This window comes from Oncorhynchus gorbuscha, unplaced genomic scaffold (genome assembly GCF_021184085.1).
Source record: "Oncorhynchus gorbuscha isolate QuinsamMale2020 ecotype Even-year unplaced genomic scaffold, OgorEven_v1.0 Un_scaffold_1118, whole genome shotgun sequence".
In the NCBI taxonomy this organism is placed as follows: domain Eukaryota; kingdom Metazoa; phylum Chordata; class Actinopteri; order Salmoniformes; family Salmonidae; genus Oncorhynchus; species Oncorhynchus gorbuscha.
In genome coordinates this window covers 45,023-58,582 of record NW_025745993.1, presented here as the reverse complement: position 1 = coordinate 58,582, position 13,560 = coordinate 45,023, and the positions used below count along the sequence as shown (strand labels likewise).

The 13,560-nt window shown below is 42.7% G+C and overlaps 1 pseudogene; it reads left to right on the top strand.

Moving 5' to 3' along the window:
* Positions 1-484: 484 nt before the first annotated feature.
* Positions 485-5,732, top strand: LOC124021452 (annotated as a pseudogene).
* Positions 5,733-13,560: the final 7,828 nt, after the last annotated feature.

The window sequence follows — 13,560 nt, the reverse complement described above, 5'->3', positions numbered from 1 at the left end:
GACCCTCAGAACCTACCTTCGATTACCCCTGTTGACTCAATAGTAGTAAAGATTTGTTCTTGTTTTGGTCCATTCAACAACAGAGCGATACTTTCCTTGTATCAACAGGATTTTGTATCTATCTATACACCTTATGTAATTCCTTATTGGAATCGTTTTATTGATAATATCTGTTGTCTCATACATACGTACTTTCTAACACAATTAAGGAAGGTTATTATAAAATGATTCATTAATATTACCCTGCCAACCACTAAATGAAGATTTTAAAATAGATACATTCAAATTGTACTTTTTGCAACAGTTTTGCATCTTCTTTTGAATGGTATTAATGTAAATAATTTTTGGCAAGACATCAGTAGATTTCTAATGGAAAATCTGCATTTAGATTTGACACTATTATGGAGAGACGTATTACATTCATTCTTTACCGACGATAGAAATCATTTGGATGGACATTTTTATTCTTCGTTCACTCGCCGTACAGTAGGTGGCAGCAATACGGCAATTGGTGTAGTCTGCCATAAAACGTTAAAGAAGAACAAGACAACAGGAAATTGTTTACGAGCAAAGCTCGGGTCGAACATTTCATATCATACAAATGAACAGTGGCTTCCACAATGGATCGGGTAAGTCTGATTTTAACATTATATGCCCGCTGTGTTGTATAAAATGTCTAGGCCTCGTTTTCATCCTATTTGAACCTCTACATTGCTGTGTTCTGTTTGGAGCGGCAGGTAGCCTAGTGGTTAGAGCGTTGGGTCAGTAACCGAATCACCGAGCTGACCAGATAAACATATGTCGTTCTGTCCCTGAACAAGGCTGTTGACCCAGTGTTGATGGTCCGTCATTGTAAATAAGAATTTGTTCTTAACTGACTTGCCTAGTTAATATCTTTTTTTAAATAGACTACAATTATATCATTTTTATTTATTATGGATACTCTTCCTGGGGTCCAGCAAAATTAAGACTTCATACAATCATGTTTAGGAATCTGTGACTATGACCTAATTCTCTCCTTCCTCCCAGTGTGCAAATGTTCACATTCCTTCACTGATTTCTTACACATTAGCCATTATTTGACCAGATATTCAAGTGGCCGTTCTAACAAAGAAAATAAATGGCTGCAGTTCCAAACACGTTGTTTTTCCCTCGTGGTATCCCCTTCGAAACCGGATGCAGTTTGATTGCCATCTTAATAAGGGAGGTCTAATTCCCTAAAATTGGCCCTCGATTTAGCTTGAAGGAGCGATTGAATAACTTTGGTCGCTTACGGGGATGATATGACCCACAATTCAATGCAAACTGTAGTCACATGTCAAACTCTGGTGGCCGGGAAGTGTCAAATTTAATCAACAACCTGCACTTTCAGCATCTCAGGAATATGAATCGAGCTGTCTGAAAAAATCTATTGATTTTAGCTTTGGAAAATTGGCTCAGTTTCCTAGTGATGAGTGCAATTCAGAAATGTATTGGAATAAATGACCAAACTATGGGTAACTGTAGCTAGCTACCGGACAGGAGTGCTAGCTAGACACGTTAGCTTACTAGGTTCATTAATAGCTTTAGGTTGGTTGTTTTTAAGTTAAACTTCAAGATTTCCACCAAGGACGTTGCCTCTCCCATAATCATTATCCCTCGCTTGGGCAATGGACATTTAAGGCACTCGGATGTAAAACGTCATTCAAGGGCTGAGGGTTTAGAGCCGAGGGCTGTTGAATTTGAAATGTTGCTGGAAGGCAATCAGGAAGATGCAAGATCAGGTGGGACCATTATAGTCAATGAGAGGGCAGATATGCGTGTTTCCACTAGTTACACAGCCACAGAGTCAAACGCCTATAACGTATTTTTATTCATTTATTGTTATGCATAAAGTTAGTGTTTGCGAGGTTAGGGTTAAAATTACATTTAAAAAAGACCAGTTGTATAAATGGGCGTGGGTTGTGGTAACTAGTGATGACCAGGCACTACTTCCATACAAAGTGTTTTTGTTTTTCTCAAAGTTGCCTGGATGTGACGTGTCCTACTTTTACCAATACACTCCTAACAACCTACTCGTTTCAAAAATGTATATATGATCAAATAAGCCAGATTTTGGGCACAATTATCCCTTTTGTTACTACTCTTCTGCGCTGTTCGATAGGAAATGACTGGTATAAGATATACGGTGGAAACTAGCCCATGACTCCACCAATCCAACGCTCTTATATTTGTGGGTTGCAGTGAAGGATTGAACATTTCAGGTAAAAGGAGATTTACGAGGGATGCACCCAAATCAGAGGTTTAGACTGAATTAATACAATATTTGGTTTAATGATCAACTGTAATACGTCTTGTCGAACAGGAAGAGCTTAGCCTGTCCCCCTCCACCCTCCAGGAGTCCCCAGGTCAACCGCCTCTCCGTACTTTACTGCTGGTTCTGGTCGACTGCAGGAAAGCACCGGGGCAGACTGGAACTGAGAGAGGAGAAGAAATGGAAGATGGAGATTTGATTTCATTAAGTATGTGGATTAGATTAGTCTGCTTCTGTTACAATGAATTGGTTCATTATATACTGATGAAAATATCTGGTCGTTCCACCTAATTTTGAGAAGTGTAACTTGCTCCCCCAAACGTTTGATTTCACCTAATTGTAGCGTTCTTTCATGAAGAGCACATGTTCAACTTCATAAAAACATGTTTTCCCAAGAGGTTATATGAAAATACATACTGTACTAAGTGCCAATGTGCTAAATAAAGTAACAGGGGACAACTGAAAACAACAAAACCACTAGTTTACATTGGTAAAATAGTCATTTTAAATCAGCCACAAATGTGCTTATGACAGGGGTAATGGAAGCTAGTTTTGTTCCACAGGTGGTGAAAATTGAATGCAAGCTTCACAAAAAAATATATTCTACCATATCAATTTATGGGTAAAATGGTTCACTTGCTCAGTTTTCTACAGAAAACACCAGATAATTGATAAAAGACTAGAACCAGTTTACCTGCCTTTGCTCTATAATTGGACTATTTGATGTTCGATGTTTCTTTTGCCCAAAAATGTAAGGAACCGTTTCACCATATTACAACATGGGTTGACCTTAAAATGAGGGACAGACTTAAATTAATCACTAATTAAATGAAATAAATCATGTTCAGAAATGACTGTCAAAGTAACCAAATAACTAGGGCTTTAGATGCACACTAATCATTTCCTATTAAACTGATTATGGCATTAGTCATGTAAACATCTTACTCTGCTGATCTTAATTGGTGTGAGGTCATAACTGAAGTAAGCATACACCTTTAAAAACACCTGGTTTTCTGAACAATCTTTAGAATGATTAGGACATGTAAACACTTTAATCAGAGTTCTAGAGGTGTATTTAATCTGTGTATGTTCTAACACAAGCAGCGCCAGCTAACTTCTTTTGACCGAGTGCAGTGAACGTTTATTTTGTCTTTTTTTAGATGTGTCCATGTAAACAGGTTTATTAGGGAAATTGTTCATTCAAAGCATGTCAACATCTAAATCAAACTCTTCTACTAATTGACTTCACAATTAACCTATTATTCTGCACTTGTAACTTTACTCAACGATGGTAAAACTTGGAGAAATGATTGTATTAGTTGTGTTAAAATCTTTCTAGAAGTGACACAGGGTTGATGTGCCACAGGGTTGATGGAGGGACTTTTCAAATTCAGAATTGTCACTTTATCAAGTCTTTATTCATATTATTTAATAACAGATTTAAAATATAATACTGATGCACAATTTCTACTGGAAAATATGAAAGTGACCCAAAAGGCCTTAATTTCATGGTAGGACCCATCTGTTTATGGACCCATATTTGCAAAACCTAACTATTCAATGCCTTTGTTTCACAGGGGACATCCCTAATGGTTGCTCTCTCAGTGGGAGGGGCTTATCATCTGGGGAGCCTCAACAACATCATGATGCTGACAAGAAAGAGAAGAGTCTCTCCAGATCAGAACACCTCAAACACCAGCATAGAGGTACAGGGAAGAAACCTCACCACTGCTCTGTCTGTGGGAAGATTTTTGATAAACAAGACTTTACTATTCACGAGCAAATTCACACTGGAGAGAAACCGTTCCACTGCTCTCAGTGCGGGAAGAGTTTCACTGCATCTATAACTTTAAAATCTCATCAGAGAATTCATGCAGGGGAGAGGCCTTACCCCTACTTTGATTGTTTGAAGCATTTCTCACAATCAGGATTCCAGACTACACAAAAACACACAGGACCGCCTTATAGCTGTGATCAGTGTGGGAAGAGATTCAATCAATTAGTACACCTGACTATACACCAACGCATACACACAGAAGAGAAGCCTTATAGCTGTGATCAGTGTGGGAAGAGATTCAATCAATTAGTACACCTGACTATACACCAACGCATACACACAGGAGCGAAGCCTTATAGCTGTGATCAGTGTGAGAAGAGTTTCAGGATGTCAGATCACCTGACTATACACCAACACATACACACAGGAGAGAAGCCTTATAGCTGTGATCAGTGTGGGAAGAGCTTCAGTCGATCAGGAGACCTAACTGCACACCAGCGCATACACACAGGGGAGAAGCCTTATAGCTGTGATCAGTGTGGGAAGAGCTTCAATCACTCAGGAGTCCTGACTAGACACCAACACATACACACAGGAGAGAAGCCTTATAGCTGTGATCAGTGTGGGAAGAGCTTCAATCAATCAGGACACCTGACTATTCACCAACGCATACACACAGGAGAGAAGCCTTATAGCTGTGATCAGTGTGGGAAGAGCTTCAATCATTCAGGATCCCTGATTATACACCAGCGCATACACACAGGGGAGAAGCCTTATAGCTGTGATCAGTGTGGGAAGAGCTTCAATCAATCAGGAGACCTGACTAAACACCAACGCATACACACAGGAGAGAAGCCTTATAGCTGTGATCAGTGTGGGAAGATCTTCAATCAATCAGATCACCTGACTAAACACCAACGCATACACACAGGAGAGAAGCCTTATAGCTGTGATCAGTGTGGGAAGAGCTTCAATCAATCAGGAGACCTGACTAAACACCAACGCATACACACAGGAGAGAAGCCTTATAGCTGTGATCAGTGTGGGAAGAGCTTCAATCAATCAGGACACCTGACTAAACACCAACGCATACACACAGGAGAGGAGCCTTAGCTGTGATCAGTGTGAGAAGAGTTTCAGGACGTCAGATCACCTGACTATACACCAACGCATACACACAGGAGAGAAGCCTTATAGCTGTGATCAGTGTGGGAAGAGCTTCAATCATTCAGGATACCTGACAAGACACCAGCTCACACACACTGGAGATAAACCTTACTCTTGTCTATGTGGAAAAAGCTTTGCTCATTCAGGGACACTGAAAAAACACCAGAAATCACAAACATGTTTTCTTTCATCTCCCTCCTCTCTGGCACCGTTTCCAGATCCCTAAATAAAGTTTCAATAGAAAACATCTTGTAAAGAGTCATCCATTTCCCATTCTCTAACTAAGTCTGATTACCATGGTAACCTGTGTAGCATAATATGCATCTCTGGATCCATATTTATCAAGCGTCTTGAAGTAGGAGTCCTGTGTGTGGTGGCGTGTTCAGAGCTATATCTATTTCATTAACTCCTACTATCCTTTAAATAATAATAGAATGTTTCAACAATACTAGGTGTGTATTCAGGAGATCAATAAATGAAATCCATTATCTGCTCAACCCCATCTGCTTCTCACTTCTTTTATATGTTTTTTATATGGACCAGAGGCCTCTTCTAGAATATTCTGCTCCAAAAAGATCTTGGCATATTTATTGTAAAACCCTTTACAGGTTTTAGTGCATCTGATGGGCCATACAGAAGAATGCAGCTATAGGAAATGTTGTTCTCATCCTCTGTCTCTCTGGCTTCATGTGGTTCAGGTGACCATTTTTCTAAAGACTTATCTTTCACTTTATCATCTTGATTGTTATTCAATGACTGATTCATTAATTTGTGTAAAAAAACATGAAGAAAGCCTCAATCTGACACTGGGCACAGCAGGGAATGGACAGGTGAGTTGAGGTCAAAAAGTATTTGTTTTCTTTCAGATCTTTTTTATCAGTGTTTGATTCATCTTGACTGGCCCAGTGGAACCAATGGAATAGTCCCAAGGTATGTTTGTCTGTCTTTTCTCCTCTCCAGGGAGACTCAGTCCAGTTTATGACAACGTCTCAGGAATGGTACTCTGCTGCCTGTGACTGGAACGAATTGCAAAAATCGCTGGAGTTGGAGACTTTTATCTCCCTCACCAACTTCAAACATCAGCTAGCTGAGCAGCTAACCGATCGCTGCAGCTGTACATAATCTATTGGTAAATAGCACACCCATTTTCACCTACCTCATCCCCACAGTTTTTATTTATTTACTTTTCTGCTCTTTTGCACACCAATATCTCTACCTGTACATGATCATTTATCACTCCAGTGTTAATCTGCAATATTGTAATTATTCGCCTACCTCCTCATGCCTTTTGCACACATTGTATATAGACTCCCCTTTTTTCTACTGTGTTATTGACTTGTTAATTGTTTACTCCATGTGTAACTCTGTGTTGTCTGTTCACACTGCTATGCTTTATCTTGGCCAGGTCGCAGTTGCAAATGAGAACTTGTTCTCAACTAGCCTACCTGGTTAAATAAAGGTGAAATAAAAATGGCCATGGCCCCTACTGCGGCACAGACTAACAAGGTGATGCTGACTACGCCAATGCCCTCCTCTCTTGCTCCAATAACCAGGAAGTGCCTCTGTACTCCACTGTCCAACCTCCTCAACCCCAGAAAGAAGAGTATATTCTTGGGTTTAATATAGTATACTATATGGTTTAATATACCTTTGGCCAAACGCAAAGTGCTATACAGAAACTCAGCCTAAAACCCCAAACAGCAAGCAATGCAGGTGTAGAAGCACGATGGCTAGGAAAAACTCCCTAGAAAGGCCACAACCTAGGAAGAAACCGCGAGAGGAACCAGGCTATGTGGGGTGGACAGTCCTCTTCTGGCTGTGCCGGGTGGAGATTATGACAGAACATGGCCAAGATGTTCAAATGTTCATAAATGACCAGCATGGTCAAATAATAGTAATCACAGTGAACAGGTCAGGGTTCCATAGCCACAGGCAGAACAGTTGAAACGAGCAGCAGCACGGCCAGGTGGACTGGGGAAATGAGTCATCATGCCAGGTAATCCTTAGGCATAGTCCTAGGGCTCATGTCCTCCGAGATAGAGAAATAGAAAATTAGAGAGAGCCTACTTAAATTCACACAGGACACCGGATAAGACAGGAGATATACTCCAGATATAACAAACTGACCCTAGCCCCCTGACACAAACTACTGCATCATAAATACTGAAGGCTGAGACAGGAGGGGTCAGGAGACACTGTGGCCCCATCCGATGATACCCCCGGACAGGACCAAACAGGCAGGATATAACCCCACCCACTTTGCCAAAGCACAGCCCCCGCAATACTAGAGGGATATCTTCAACCACCAACTTTCCATCCTGAGACAAGGCCGAGTATAGCCCACAAAGATCTCCGCCACGGCACAACCCAAAGGGGGTGCCAACCCAGACAGGAAGACCACGTCAGTGACTCGACACGCTCAAGTGACGCACCTCTCCTAGGGACGGCATAGAAAAGCACCAGTAAATCAGTTACTCAGCCCCTGTAATAGGGTTAGAGGCAGAGAATCCCAGTGGAGAGAGGGGAACTGGTCAGGCAGAGGCAGCAAGGGCGGTTCGTTGCTCCAGTGCCTTTCCGTTCACCTTCACACTCCTGGGACAGACTACACTCAATCATAGGACCTACTGAGTTGAGTCTTCAGTAAAGACTTAAAGGTTGAGACCGAGTCTGCGTCTCTCACATGGGTAGGCAGACCATTCCATAAAAATGGAGCTCTATAGGAGAAAGCCCTGCCTCCAGCTGTTTGCTTAGAAATTCTAGGGACAATTAGCAGGCCTGCATCTTGTGACCGTAGCGTACATGTAAGTATGTACGACAGGACCAAATCAGAGAGATAGGTAGGAGCAAGCCCATGTAATGCTTTATAGGTTAGCAGTAAAACCTTGAAATCACCCCTTGCATTAACAGGAAGACAGTGTAGAGAGGCTAGCACTGAAGTAATATGATACATTTTTGGGGTTCTAGTCAGGATTCAAGCAGCCGTATTTAGCACTAACTGAAGTTTATTTAGTGCTTTATCCGGGTAGCCGGAAAGTAGAGCATTGCAGTAGTCTAACCTAGAAGTAACAAAAGCATGGATTAATTTTTCTGCATAATTTTTGGACAGAAAATTTCAGATTTTTGCAATGTTATGAAATGGAAAAAAGCTGTCTTTGAAACCGTCTTTAAGTTCCTCAAAAGAGAGATCAGGGTCCAGAGTAACGCAGAGGTCCTTCACAGTTTTATTTGAGACGACTGTACAACCATCAAGATTAATTGTCAGATTCAACAGAAGATCTCTTTGTTTCTTGGGCCGAGAACAAGCATCTCTGTTTTGTCCGAGTTTAAAAGTAGAACGTTTGCAGCCATCCACTTCCTTATGTCTGAAACACAGGCTTCCAGCGAGGGCAATTTGGGGCTCTGCCATGTTTCATTGATATGTACAGCTGTGTGTCATCCGCATAGCAGTAAAAGTTAACATGTTTCGAATATGTTTTCGAATGACATCCCCAAAAGGTAAAATTCACAGTGAAAACAATAGTGGTTCTAAAACGGAACCTTGAGGAACACCGAAATGTACAGTTGATTTGTCAGAGGACAAACCATTCACAGAGACAAACTGATATCTTTCCGACAGATAATATCTAAACCAGGCCAGAACTTGTCTGTGTAGACCAATTTGGGTTTCCAATCTCTCCAAAAGAATGTGGTGATCGATGGTATCAAAAGCAGCACTAATGTCTAGGAGCACGAAGACAGATGCAGAGCCTCGGTTTGACGCCATTAAAAGATCATTTACCACCTTCACAAGTGCAGTCTCAGTGCTATGATGGGGTCTAAAACCCGACTGAAGCATTTCGTACACATTGTTTGTCTTCAGGAAGCCAGTGAGTTGCTGTGCAACAGCTTTTTCCCCCAAAAATTGAGAGGAATGGAAGATTCGATATAGGCCAATAGTTTTTTATATTTTCTGGTTTGGCTTTTTCAAGAGAGGCCTTATTACTGCCACTTTTAGTGAGTTTGGTACACATCCGGTGGATAGAGAGCCATTTATTATGTTCAACATAGGAGGGTCAAGAACAGGAAGCAGCTGTTTCACTAGTTTAGTTGGAATAGGGTCCAGTATGCAGCTTGAAGGTTTAGAGGCCATGATTATTTTCATCATTGTGTCAAGAGATATAGTACTAAAACACTTGAGTGTCTCCCTTAATCCTATGTCCTGGCAGAGTTGTGCAGACTCAGGACAACTGAGCCTTGGAGGAATACGCAGATTTAAAGAGGAGTCCGTAATTTGCTTTCTAATGATCATGATCTTTTTCTCAAAGAAGTTCATGAATGTATTACTACTGAAGTGAAAGCCATCCTCTCTTAGGGAATGCTGCTTTTTAGTTAGCTTTGCAACAGTACCAAAAATAAATTTCTGATTGTTCTTATTTTCCTCAATTAAGTTTGAAAAATAGGATGATCGAGCAGCAGTAAGGGCTCTTTGATACTGCACGGTACTGTCTTTCCAAGCTAGTCGGAAGACTTCCAGTTTGGTGTGGAGCCATTTCCATTCCAATTTTCTGGAAGCTTGCTTCAGAGCTCGGGTATTTTCTTGTAGCAGGGAGCTAGTTTCTTATGACGAATGTTTTTAGGGGTGCAACTGCATCTAGGGTATTGCACAAGGTTAAACTGAGTTCTTCAGTTAGGTGGTTAACTGATTTTTGTCCTCTGACGTCCTTGGGTAGGCAGAGGGAGTCTGGAAGGGCATCAAGGAATCTTTGTGTTGTCTGAGAATTTATAGCACGACTTTTGATGCTCCTTGGTTGGGGTCTGAGCAGATTATTTGTTGCGATTGCAAACGTAATAAAATGGTGGTCCGATAGTCCAGGATTATTAGGAAAAACATTAAGATCCACAACATTTATTCCATGGGACAAAACTAGGTCCAGAGTATGACTGTGGCAGTGAGTAGGTCCGGAGACTGTTGGACAAAACCCACTGAGTCGACGATGGCTCCGAAAGCCTTTTGGAGTGGGTCTGTGGACTTTTCCATGTGAATATTAAAGTCACCAAAAATTAGAATATTATCTGCTATGACTACAAGGTCAGATAGGAACTCAGTGAGGAACGCTGTACATGGCCCAGGAGGCCGGTAAACAGTAGCTATAATACATGATTGAGTAGGCTGCAAAGTTTTCATGACTAGAAGCTGCAAAGTTTTCATGACTAGAAGCTCAAAAGACAAACGTTGTTTTTATTGTTGTAAATTGACATTTGCTATCGTAAATGTTTGCAATACCTCCACCTTTGCGGGATGCGCGGGGGGATATGGTCACTAGTGTAACCAGGAGGTGAGGCCTCATTTAACACAGTAAAGTCCTCAGGCTTAAGCCATGTTTCAGTCAGGTCAATCACGTCAAGATTATGATCAGTGATTAGTTAATTGACTATAACTGTGTTGGAATTGAGGGATCTAACATTAAGTAGCCCTATTTTGAGATGTGAGGTATCACGATCTCTTTCAATAATGGCAGGAATGGAGGAGGTCTTTTCTAGTGAGATTGATAAGGCGAACACCGCCATGTTTAGTTTTGCCCAACCTAGGTTGAGGCACAGACACTGTCTCAATGGGGATAGCTGAGCTGACTACACTGACTGTGCTAGTGGCAGACTTCACTAAGCTGGCAGGCTGGCTAAAAGCCTGCTGCCTGGCCTGTACCCCATTTCATTGCGGAGCTAGAGGAGTTAGAGCCCTGTCTATGTTCGTAGAAAAGATGAGAGCACCCCTCCAGCTAGGATGGAGTCCATTACTCCTCAACAGGCCAGGCTTGGTCCTGTTTGTGGGTGAGTTCCAGAAAGAGGGCAAATTATCTACAAATTCTATCTTTTGGGAGGGGCAGAAAACAGTTTTCAACCAGCGATTGAGTTGTGAGACTGCTGTAGAGCTCATCACTCCCCCTCACTGGGAGGGGGCCAGAGACAATTACTAAATGCAGACACATCTTTCTAGCTGATTTACACGCTGAATCTATGTTGCGCTTGGCGATCTCTGACTGTTTCATCCTAACATTGTTGGTGCCGATGTGGATAACAATGGAGGGAGGGAGAACAGTGAGGGTGGTGGGTTGAGCACCTGCAGTGAAGCTGCTGAAGCTTGCTCTGGCTCAACACATCTTGACTAAAAGATTTAGAAATTAGTTTGACATTGCCATAGTTCAACAGCTGGAAAGCCGTCAGTAACATACTCCCAGAGATAGCAATATATTCAGTATTCACTGAATGAAGTAGCCTACCCATCCCCATTTACAATTGTATTCATCAACTAAATAAATGATCCTATATCCTTCCTGTTTGGCCCTGTCCGGGGCTGTCCTCGGATGGGGCCACAGTGTCTCCTGACCCCTCCTGTCTCAGCCTCCAGTATTTATGCTGCAGTAGTTTGTGTCGGGGGCTAGGGTCAGTTTGTTATATCTGGAGTCCTTCTCCTGTCATATTCGGTGTCCTGTGTGAATTTAAGTGTGCTCTTTCTAATTCTCTCTTTCTTTCTCTCTCTCGGAGGACCTGTGCCCTAGGACCATGCCTCAGGACTACCTGACATGATGACTCCTTGCTGTCCCCAGTCCACCTGGCCGTGCTGCTGCTCCAGTTTCAACTGTTCTGGCTTATTATTATTGGACCATGCTGGTCATTTATGAACATTTGAACATCTTGGCCATGTTCTGTTATCTCCACCCGGTACAGCCAGAAGAGGACTGGCCACCCCACATAGCCTGGTTCCTCTCTAGGTTTCTTCCTAGGTTTTGGCCTTTCTAGGGAGTTTTTCCTAGCCACCTTGCTTCTACACCTGCATTGCTTGCTGTTTGGGGTTTTAGGCTGGGTTTCTGTACAGCGCTTTGAGATATCAGCTGATGTACGAAGGGCTATATAAATACATTTGATTTGATTACTATTGGGACGACCTTCGCCTAAACCCTAAACTAACACTAATCTTAACCAATTTACATTTATACTTTATAGAGGTGTGGACATCCCAATGATCCCGAATAGCACAGACCCTCTGGGAAGGTCTATGAACTGCTCTATTTGACTGAAGGGACATCCCAAGTTGTCTGATGTGGAACTGGTAACAACACAGTCTGTGATTGACTAACAACATTTAGATCTGAATACAGCGACATAAATTACATACCATGACATGAGGTGCTGAGGGAAAGACAGATTATCTATGATATTTTCTAGGCCATTAGCGATAACAGGAAATACACAAGCCGTAGGCTCCACTATAGGTCAAGGTGGCTATGCCGGGTTGTCTGCTTGCACGGGAAAAATTGTACGTTTCTAACATTTATGGTTGAGATTGAATTAATATAAACTATGCACATTATGACTTTCATTAACACGCGATGCAGGCGTCACGCAGATGTTAGTAGCATGTCATGTAAGTCAGACGCGTCACACTAGTAAGGTGTTGGTGTTATGTCAGGTGGTACGGTTGCCTAGGCTTATATATGTCCCTTATCTCCCCCCATAGAACTCTGCAGGGCGCTTGCCATCCTCCTGTCTCTCTCACCAGTCACGGGTAAATTTGAAGGAAGGGATCTAGCCTCCTAATGTTCGTTTCTCTCTTTAAAAATCCTTGATTTCCTTTTTCATTTGGAAAACATTCCTTTCCAGTGTGGTGATCAACCCAGAGTAGCCATTAGCCGTGGTCTCCAGGCTGGTCATGCGGTGGTGATCAACCCAGAGTAGCCATTAGCCGTGGTCTCCAGGCTGGTCATGCGGTGGTGATCAACCCAGAGTAGCCATTAGCCGTGGTCTCCAGGCTGGTCATGCGGTGGTGATCAACCCAGAGTAGCCATTAGCCGTGGTCTCCAGGCTGGTCATGCGGTGGTGATCAACCCAGAGTAGCCATTAGCCGTGGTCTCCAGGCTGGTCATGCGGTGGTGATCAACCCAGAGTAGCCATTAGCCGTGGTCTCCAGGCTGGTCATGCGGTGGTGATCAACCCAGAGTAGCCATTAGCCGTGGTCTCCAGGCTGGTCATGCGGTGGTGATCAACCCAGAGTAGACCTTAGCCGTGGTCTCCAGGCTGGTCGTGTGGTGGTGATCAACCCAGAGTAGCCATTAGCCGTGGTCTCCAGGCTGGTCGTGTGGTGGTGATCAACCCAGAGTAGCCATTAGCCGTGGTCTCCAGGCTGGTCGTGTGGTGGTGATCAACCCAGAGTAGCCATTAGCCGTGGTCTCCAGGCTGGTCATGTGGTGGGGATCAACCCAGAGTAACCATTAGCCGTGGTCTCCAGGCTGGTCATGTGGTGGGGATCAACCCAGAGTAACCATTAGCCGTTGTCTCCAGGCTGGTC